The 9,496-nt window shown below is 41.4% G+C and overlaps 1 pseudogene; it reads right to left on the bottom strand.

Annotated features, from left to right (window-relative positions):
• Positions 1-2,651: 2,651 nt before the first annotated feature.
• Positions 2,652-9,496, bottom strand: part of LOC102834896 — a 24,311-nt pseudogene continuing 17,466 nt past the window's right edge.

Below are 9,496 nucleotides of genomic sequence, written 5' to 3'. Positions count from 1 at the left end.
GGCAATAATTGTGAGGTTAGCCCAGGACTGGGCATTGTTTCGTTCTGTTGTGCATAGGGTCACTATGAGTTGGTACCAACTCGATGGCACCTAACAACAACAACCATCCAGATCCTGCTAATTCTTTCCAAATAATTTTTTTTATCTGTACTGAATGTTCCTGCATGATTTATTTTATCCGAGTAAAATGTACTTTCTATTACTACAACGACTCCTGTGTGGTGCTGTAGGATCAGCACTGGACTATGGATCACAAGGTCAACAGTTTAAACCCATCAGTTGTTCCTCAGAAATCCTGTACAGGATCACTGAGTTGAAACTGACTCAATAGCACTTAACGACAGTAGCAACAACAACAACATTACTACAAACTGAGTAACAGCTGCAGTTGGTTACACACCCACATTATTTTATCAAGTGCCAACAGTTAGTACTCTACATTTGGTTTGAAAAAATCATAAATTTCATATTTAATTTCCTATCTACTCTCCTATGTCTCCCATCCTCTGAAGACATTTTATAGTAATTTCCCCAGATGCCTAAATAGTATGGAGGATCGTTGAGAACAGCACAGGATTTACCATGCATGGGGGATGAATGGCAAACCCAACTTTGGCTAATGACATTGAGAACAACTTGGAAGTGTCACCAGAGAAATTCCATGAGGTGTCAATGAGCCTACATTCTAATTTATCAGAAACAAATATGAGAGGTTGCATACATAATAGAGTATTAGAGGTCAAAGTGTTCAGACACTATTACTAATTAAACAAACATGCATCCTGAATATCACTTCACTATGCTGGAGTTCTGGTGTGGCGTTGTGTGTCCTGGTATGGCAACTTCAAAGTTGGTTTGAACTCCAAGGTTGGCAATTCAAGCTCACCAGCCACTTCTCAGAAACCCTATTCAGGGTCGCTAAGGGTCAGAACCAACTCAACAGCACTTAACAACAACATGTAATGTACAAGGAAATGAGAACTTAAAACACCCACCCTTAGAATTCTGAATTTGTTCTTATTATTGGGGTTATCTGTGCAGTCATCAAATGTCAGGAATACAGGTTAATAAATACTGACATTACAAAGTTGATACATGCAGAATGAAGGAGAAAAAATCAGTTTTTCTACTCTCCTCGAGGTCATAGAACTGGGAGGGTAACAAAGTTTTACTAAGAAATTGAAATGTAACTTGAAAGACACTTGAAAGCTGAATTTTCAGCTTATTAGCTGGCTATTCTGCTCCTTTTCCAAAGCCAAAAAGATTCCTCAAAGTATACAAGGAAACAGCATTATCTCCCCAGAATGTTTTGTTCTATCAAATACTGCATCACTGGTTAAGCAAGATGCCCTGAGTCAATAAACCACACTTAGTCTTAGCTTTCTTAGTTCTGCTAGCCAATGACTTTCTCTTTCTCGTGCTTTATTCTCTCTAAGCTTTCCCAAAATTTGTAGTATCAGATCCAGGCCTTAGTTTATTTGGCAAGTGCTTTCAGCACCTTGAATATTAGCTGACTTTGGAAAAGCATATTCCTGATCATTGTGGCAGAAAAACGTAGGAGGAGATAAAAGGTTGGCTTTTGTGGCTCTGGATGGCGGAGAGAGAAATGAGTTAAATGTGGAAGAAGGGGAGAGATGATGACAGTTCCAATCTGCAAGGATAGCACGTTAAATTACAGCAGAAAATATCTATTAGTATAGCCCTTTTTCTTGATACAGATTTTTAGAAAAACTAAGGGACTACATTTGCTGACAGCCTGAGAACGTGGATCATAGTATGATGCTAGGATTACATGAATAAATTTAAAATCTCCAGAAAAACCTAGCTAGTTTCAGCCTTGAAAAACAGCCAACGGAGTTACTCCAAATAGATACAGAGAATGCACAGACCACAAAGCTGGCCCTGAGGTAATCTGCTCCATGTCAAAGGGCTGAGCGGAGTTAGTCATAGTCATAATTCAAGCAGCTATTGCTCTTTCTCCTGTGGCTTTTGCTGAGCTGTGTACACTATTATTTGATTAATACCTATTCAGCTACATTCAACTTTTGATTTTCAACACACAACATCAGACCCAGGACACTAATACATTCATTTCATTCACACAGCCTCAGTCAGATTGAAATAAAAATCCTAAGAAGGTGTCTATGGTGAAGAGCATATTAAAGGTTATGAATCTTTACCTTAATAGGCCCCTGAGAGTTTCTGTCCTTATACGTAGGAGGCAATGAGCAAGATTCTCTCGTTCCTTAAGCGCTTAGTGCAATAACGTCCACGCGGATGAATTCCGAGATCCTCTTTGGAGGAGTCATGGGTCTTACTCCCACTCAAAAGTCTTACTCCAGAGTTCCATTTCCCTAAGTTACCCACTCCAGTGCTGGTTACTTTCCAGTTATATGTGATTATTGGAGTCCTGGTGTGGCACTGTAGGATAAGCACTGGACCGCAAGGTTGGTTTGAACCACAAGTTCGGTGATTCAAACTTACCCGGTGCTCTCTGGAAACCCTATACAGGGTCGCTAAGATTCTGAACCGACTCCACAGCACACAACATCAACAAAAGTGTAGCTCTTGCTCCCATGATCATCATTAGGGTCAGTCTGGCAGACCTGTATCACAGTGCTTCCAGGTAGTCTCCCAGCTTCCGGGAAGTGTCATCTAGGTGAGAAGCTGGGGCCGGGGAAGGAGTCAGAATTTCTTGACCGCTGAGGATGTGGGGAACCTCTTGGGACTGCACAAGTCCCTACTGTGCAGCTTCCAGAGCAGCTCCTCGTTCTCCATGTTGTTGTTGTTATGTGCCGTGGAGTCGGTTCCGACTCGTAACGACCCTGTACAGGGTTTCTGAGGCTGTAAATCTTCACGGGAGCAGAACGCCTTATCTCTCTCCCGCGGAGCAGCTGGTAGTTTCGACTGCTGACCGTGAGATTAGCAGCCCGATTCGTAACCACTACACTACCAGAGCTCATTGGACAGCTGTTTGTTGACATACGATTCCTTCTCCAAGGACTACTGGAGAACGGCCATCTCGGTGAAAAAGTTGCCTTGAAATTGCCATGTTATTGTCCATCTGAGCTTTTAATTCCTCGTTCTCCTGCTGGACTAGCTGCAATTTGTCAACCAGGGCTGTGTTGCTGTCCACCAGTTTCTCCATGTTCATGGACTTGATGCAGTTTCTCATTCTTCAAACCTTTTTAACTCTTGTTCCAGACACATGAGCTGAGAATTTTTAAAATTTGCTTTCATTTTCGACATTCTTTTTTGTTTTTCTGATTCACCCTTTCATTTAAAGTATCATTTAACCTCTTCAGATCATGGATTTGTTTCTCTCGTGTTTCCTGTTTCTCATAATGCAAATCCTCACGTGATTTCTTTTTTATTTCATGGCTTCTCTTGATTTCTGAAAGGGAGGTTTTATACATCTTCTTTAGCAATTCTACTTTCTCCAAATGGCTAGCTTCAGCCTCCAACTTAGAGGTTTCATGGGTCATGTTTCAGATGTCAAACTGCCCTTACAACTGGATTTTATACTTCTTTGATAAATGTTCTGAAGCGTTCACACTCCGTGGTACAAAATTCTTTAAGCTAGTTCTTAAACTGTTAGATCAGTCTGGTGCTGCATGCTTAGCTTCTGGGAAAATTCCTTGTCAGCTGTTTGCATTTCATTGCTGGCTTTTTCAGGTAGTTGAAGCAGTGATTAGCTTTTGGACCAGGTGTTTTCCTCAAGCTGGAGGAGTCTGGTTTGGATATATTCCAGCCTGAGGAGGTTACAGTTTTTGACGCTGAGACCCCAAAGAGAAATCATACTCAAAGGTCTCATTCAAAATATCCCTTGTTAGCTTTTGTTTTCCATAGGTGTTCCATTTCCTTTTTCACCCTTTTTTTCAGGACTAATCCGATCAATGTTGGAAGCATATGTCATTCTCAAACATGCTGTGATTTCCATTTTATCTGGGAACATGCCTTTGATCTTCTGAAAAAAATGTAGGGACAGACCCAGTCTCACATGCTGAATTATGAGAACTGCTTTGTCAACATCTTCCTTATTCAATGTCATAGGAGATGTTGTTCATGGAAATTTGTGTGAAGCATTTTTAGAATGACTTTTAACAAGCACAGCCTGGTTAGTAACCAGCTTATTAAATTGTTGCTGATGCATCTGCTAATTAGGATTTCTGTGTTTGTGTTCACATTCAAGTCCGATTTTGGTGTTTTGCTCAGAGCTGCCAGCTGTCTTGAGGAAGACACTGATGAAGTTTGGTCTTGGATAACTTATCATTTCAGTTTTTCTAACCTTGCTGCCTACAGAGATATTAGTTTTGGTTGTTGATGTTCCTAGACTAGTTTCAGATGTGCTCATAAGAGTTTCCTTCAACTTCAGTAAATTTCTAAGCTCTTAATTACTCTTCTCTCCACTGCTTCCCCATTGCTTCAACAAATGAAATAGGATTTGTGGATTCTAAGACTAGCGTTGACATGCAAACTGTGATTTGACTAGTGACCAGATTACTTGCAGTCCAAGACAATTCAAATGATGTAGCCACCTTTTGTTTCAACAAGCATCAATTCTGAGTTACCATTTTGGGTCCCCAAATCCTTTTCATTGGAAGAAATTTGTGTGTCTTTAATCAAAGTGACTTTGATGCTGTGGATTCAGTAGTTGGACTTTACTTTTATCAAAAGCTGGCACTAGTAAAGGGCATTCATCATCTATAAGACAATTGGACACCGTTTCTCTTAAATTTTGGCCCATTTCCTTTTGTTCGTATGAGCTCTGTGAATGTGTCTCACTATTTGGTTCATCTATGGACAAACAAAAGAACTCTCATACTACAGACCCCTTAGTAACATCCATGCCATCAGAAACTGATGTTAGAGCTTGTATCCTTTGTTCTCCAGCTAGGCTTTGCTGTGACTCACTCTGTATACCCACTGATGCCCTTTCCTGAAGAATACTGACATGGATTTTCAATATTTGGAGCAGCACCACATCAGGAAATCCTGTGCAAGTTGCATTTTGGGCCTCTGATAATATTGCTAGGGAGTTTCTGACTCTCTCTTAATCAGACTCTTTTCGCTCATATGCATCTCATCAAAATGGGAAGGTGACAAGAGTAGAGCAGATAAGGATGTATTTATTTCCATTTCACAAACCAGTTCATTACAGAATTCCAGGAGTATGAAAAGATGGACTCATATCAATGGCATGATCAGTGTTATAAATGTTTAGGTAAGCTTCAAGGCAGTGGGGTGGCTTTGTACAGTTCAAATTATCCTTTGCCTTCCATAGGAAAGGCAGGAAGGCTCAACACTCTGGGCCAGAACTTCTAGGGAATGATAATTATTACGCAGGTACTCAGGATTCTCTGTATTTAAAACATATGCAGAAATCTGACACATGAAATCTTTGTGCATCTCTAATATCCCCTTGCTACTAAAATCACTTGAAGATTTTTGGTGATCAAGGACTTTAAGGCGCTGATGGTTCAAAGAAATATTTTCACCATTGTCTTTAGCAGGGTTGGTTTCATAATCAATCCATGTCATCTGGGTTAGCAGAATTCCAATTCACATTAGTTGAAGGATGTTGTGTAAGTGGTGATTTTTGGTGGTACAGATACATATTTCCATTTTTATTACTGATAAATAAGGATTGTAATTAATTTTCTGCCTTGTCATCTGAATTGTCATCATTCATCCTGAATATTAACTTTAAACCACTGCCATTTTATTTCTTCTTCAAGTTCTTTCAAATGAGTGGAAAGGAAAAACAGACTTCTGAATGTTTCAGCAGAGTTAAAGGCTTTTTTTTACTCCAGTATGGATTTTACTTTGAAGTTGAGATGATTTGTTTGTTGTTGTGCAAAGCGCTTCAAAGGGAACTCCAAGCCCTCCAGGGAGTTGAGACTTGCAGGATGCCAGACAAACACTCAGAGCTGGGATGCCCTTGGGACCCTCAGCGGGGCTGCTCCTGGCTCACCCCAGAGGGCCGAGGGCAGGGTCTGCAACTGGGAACGTACCACTAGCCCCCACTGGCTGTCTGTAAAGGTGTGAAGGCGGTTGCTGCCAGGTGGTAACCCACAGTTCTAGCCTCTCCACCTGTCCTGCTGCCAGAGGCCTGCTAATTCTTAACAGTTGATTTACAATTACTTAGTATGCATTTCAAGGAACCCAGGTGGTGCAAAGGTTAGGAAATGGAAAAGTGGGCTTTCTGTTGACTGCTTAAAGAAAAAATCGGCAGTTTGGAGCCACACGAATTTGTGGGAGAAAAGACCTGGTCACCATTTCTGTAAATATACTCTGTCACATTGAGATAGAATCAATTTCTGGTATCTAACAATAGTAGCAGATGCTTCTAACTCCTATCGGGCAGGACAGACCAATTTAAGTGAAGGTTAACTGGGTTGTCGTTTGTCTTATAACCCCAGTCCTGTGAGCACATTATGCATTACTACCATGAAGACCCTTCAGTTCACTGTTTCCTCCCATGGCTTATTAAATGATGATACAATAGTCTTAGATTCTGTGTATGACAGCTCATTTATTCTCCTTGTGATGAAGACACCTCTGTTGAAGTAAACTTTTGCTGGAAGAATCTACTCCCAAGTTCATGTGGGTGTGTATAACAGTCCATTTCTTTGATTCCATGACTCAAGAGATTCCAACATTGGTTTGGCAACCATTGTTCTCATCAACCCATGCCATCCAGTCAATTCTAACTCAGAGCAACCCTGTATAGGGTTTCTGGGACCGTAAATCTTTATGGTAGCAGAAAACTTTAGCTTTCTCCCAAGGTGAGTTTGGACTGCCTAACTTGTGGTTAGCATTCCAGTGCTGCCATATATCACCACCACCAGGCCTCTTTTGTCTCTGACTTAGGTGGTGGTGGTAATGTGCCGTGGAGTCGGTTCTGACTCATAGCGACCCTGCATAGGGTTTCTGGGTTATGAATCTTTACAGGAGCAGAAAGCCTCAGCTCTCTCCCACGGAATGGCCGGTAGTTTCAAACTGCTAGCCTTGAAGTTAGCAGTCTGACTCATTAACACTACGCTTGGTGGTTAGTGGTTATGTGCCATGGAGTTGGTTCTGACTCATAGTGATCCTGTCCAGGGTTTCCAAGGCTGTAAGTCTTTATGGGAGCAGAAAGCCTCATCTTTCTCCCACAGAACAGCTGGTAGTTTTGAACTGCTGACCTTGCGGTTCACAGCCCAATTTGTAACAACTATGCTACCACAGCTCCTTAGAGTTTTCCAAATAAATCACCATTCCATGGGAGGGAGGCAGCATTACCTCCCAACCCAATATTCTAGTTTCAATTAATGATGCATCAGGATCATTGACAAAGAGAAGTAGGGATGCATTTCTTGAGCCCTCAGCGATGGATGGTCTACACCAATTATCCCTGCTGGCCCAGCTGGGCTTCCTCACCCCTTGGAATCTACACCCTGGTGTGGTTCTCATCTCCTTTCCCCTTCATCTCTATTTAGTGTACGTTGTCTTTGTATTTCCCACTGGTTTTACTTTCCATCTATGACTCCTACTACTATAAATTAAAAAGAAATTACACACACATGTGAACACTGACAACCACACCACTCTACAAAATATACTAATCAGAAAAGGAGAAAGATAATTACAGTTGTCTGTTGCTCAAGAAAACTTAAAAGGAGCTTGCAGCAAGATTTTGATCAGTGATAAAACTTTGGCTAATGAAAATGGTACAAATACAATTATTCTTAAAGATTCAAATAATGACTAACGGCATGGCTTGGAGCCTAGATTTCAGATCACCCGTTAGCTCACATTGTGTTGGCTGGACATTATGAAAACCCACTTCAACCTGTTACCGTCAAGTTGGTTCTGACTCATGGCAATGCCATGTGTTACAGATTAGAATTACCCCATAGGTTTTTTGTTTGTTTGTTTGTTTTTTTTCAGTCTTTATGGAAGCAGTTTTCCAGTCTTTCTTCTAGGTGGCAGTTTTGTTGTTAGGTGCCATGGAGTTAGTTCTGACTGATAGCAACCCTTTCAGAGGCTGTGAATCTTTACAGGAGCAGAAAACCTCACCTTTCCCCTTGGGAGAAACTTGTGGCTTTGAACTGCTGACCTTTTTAGTTAGAAGTCCAGTACTTATTCTACAGCATCGCCAACTGAGAGCTGTTGTTGTTAAATGCCGTTGAGTCGGTTCCGATCTATAATGACCATGCAGAGGGTTTCCAAGGAGCAGCTGGTAAGCTTGAGCCGGCGACCTTGTAGTTCAAACTGACTTTGCAGTCCAGTGCATTAGCACACAGTGCCACACCAGAACAACATTCATCACTCCTCTAGACATTACAGTTTACTTTTTTGGTCATTTGATAGACTTCCTTATTCCATCAATGAACAAAACATGTGGCACATGGTGTCTAATCTTCTCTAACTTCACAAGGAAAGAGGAGACGATCAACAGCCCAAGACTGATTTCTATGAAGTGGGGCCAGATACACATCCACCTTCCCACCTTTTCATTACTTCTATCACCAGCTGTGCCATCCACGGCACTCTCTACTTCTCTACTGAGTGCTAAAATAACTTGCAATGGCCATAGACAATATTCACAATTATGGGGTTTTCTAGAAAGGTAACAATTTACAATTCAGAATCAGAAATGACTCAGCACATAGTTCTTCAGTCTGGACAGCTTTTTGGGGAGGCTCTCAGGCAGCTTCTCCCTGGGCAGACCCCTGGGCCTCTGCCCTACTCAACCAAGTGAAATTGGGCACCAATCTAGTGACAGATTGATGCCAACACACGCACAGACATCTTCACAGAGTATGGGTCTATATTAGCTAAAAGGAGACAAGGACCTTTCTCCAGAGCGGGTGCTTTGAAATTGGGTTTCTAGCCTCTTATGTGGCACTGTGGGTTAATGTGCCAGACTGCAAAACCAATTAAACTGCAAGGTCGGAAGTTCAATCTCACCAGATGCTCCTCAGAAACCCTATACAGGGTTGCTAGGGGTCGGAATCAGCTCACTGGCACTTGACAATAAATAGTGAGAGAATAAATTTTTGGTTGCTAAAGCCATACACTTGTGGTATTTCTGTTATAGCACTAGATAATTAATACACCATCTCAAGTTATCTCCAGTGTTACGGCTCTATGATTTTAATGAGACCAAATGCAATCTGTAGCATGACACTGTATCCTGAGTCTATCTATCTTGTAATATATCTCCTGGGTCTAGAAAATTCTCAGTGTTAAGACCCTGGGTCTAAAGGGTGCACCACACTCATGATTGTTCATTCTAATACTAGTGGTTCTCCCTTTTTGCCTCAGGAATGGGTCATTTTAAGTCTAATGGGATGACAAACAGACCAATCTGCTCATTAGGGTTCCATATGTCTTATTTCCACCACTCATCTGTCAGTTTGTCATACTGTGGTGGCTTGTGAGTTGCTATGATTCTGAAAGCTTTGCCACTGGTATTTTAAATAACCAGCAGGGTCACCTATTGTGCACA

The sequence above is a fragment of the Chrysochloris asiatica genome, unplaced genomic scaffold, assembly GCF_000296735.1.
Source record: "Chrysochloris asiatica unplaced genomic scaffold, ChrAsi1.0 scaffold00206, whole genome shotgun sequence".
NCBI classification, from domain to species: Eukaryota; Metazoa; Chordata; class Mammalia; order Afrosoricida; family Chrysochloridae; genus Chrysochloris; species Chrysochloris asiatica.
This window is presented reverse-complemented; position numbering and strand designations above follow the sequence as displayed.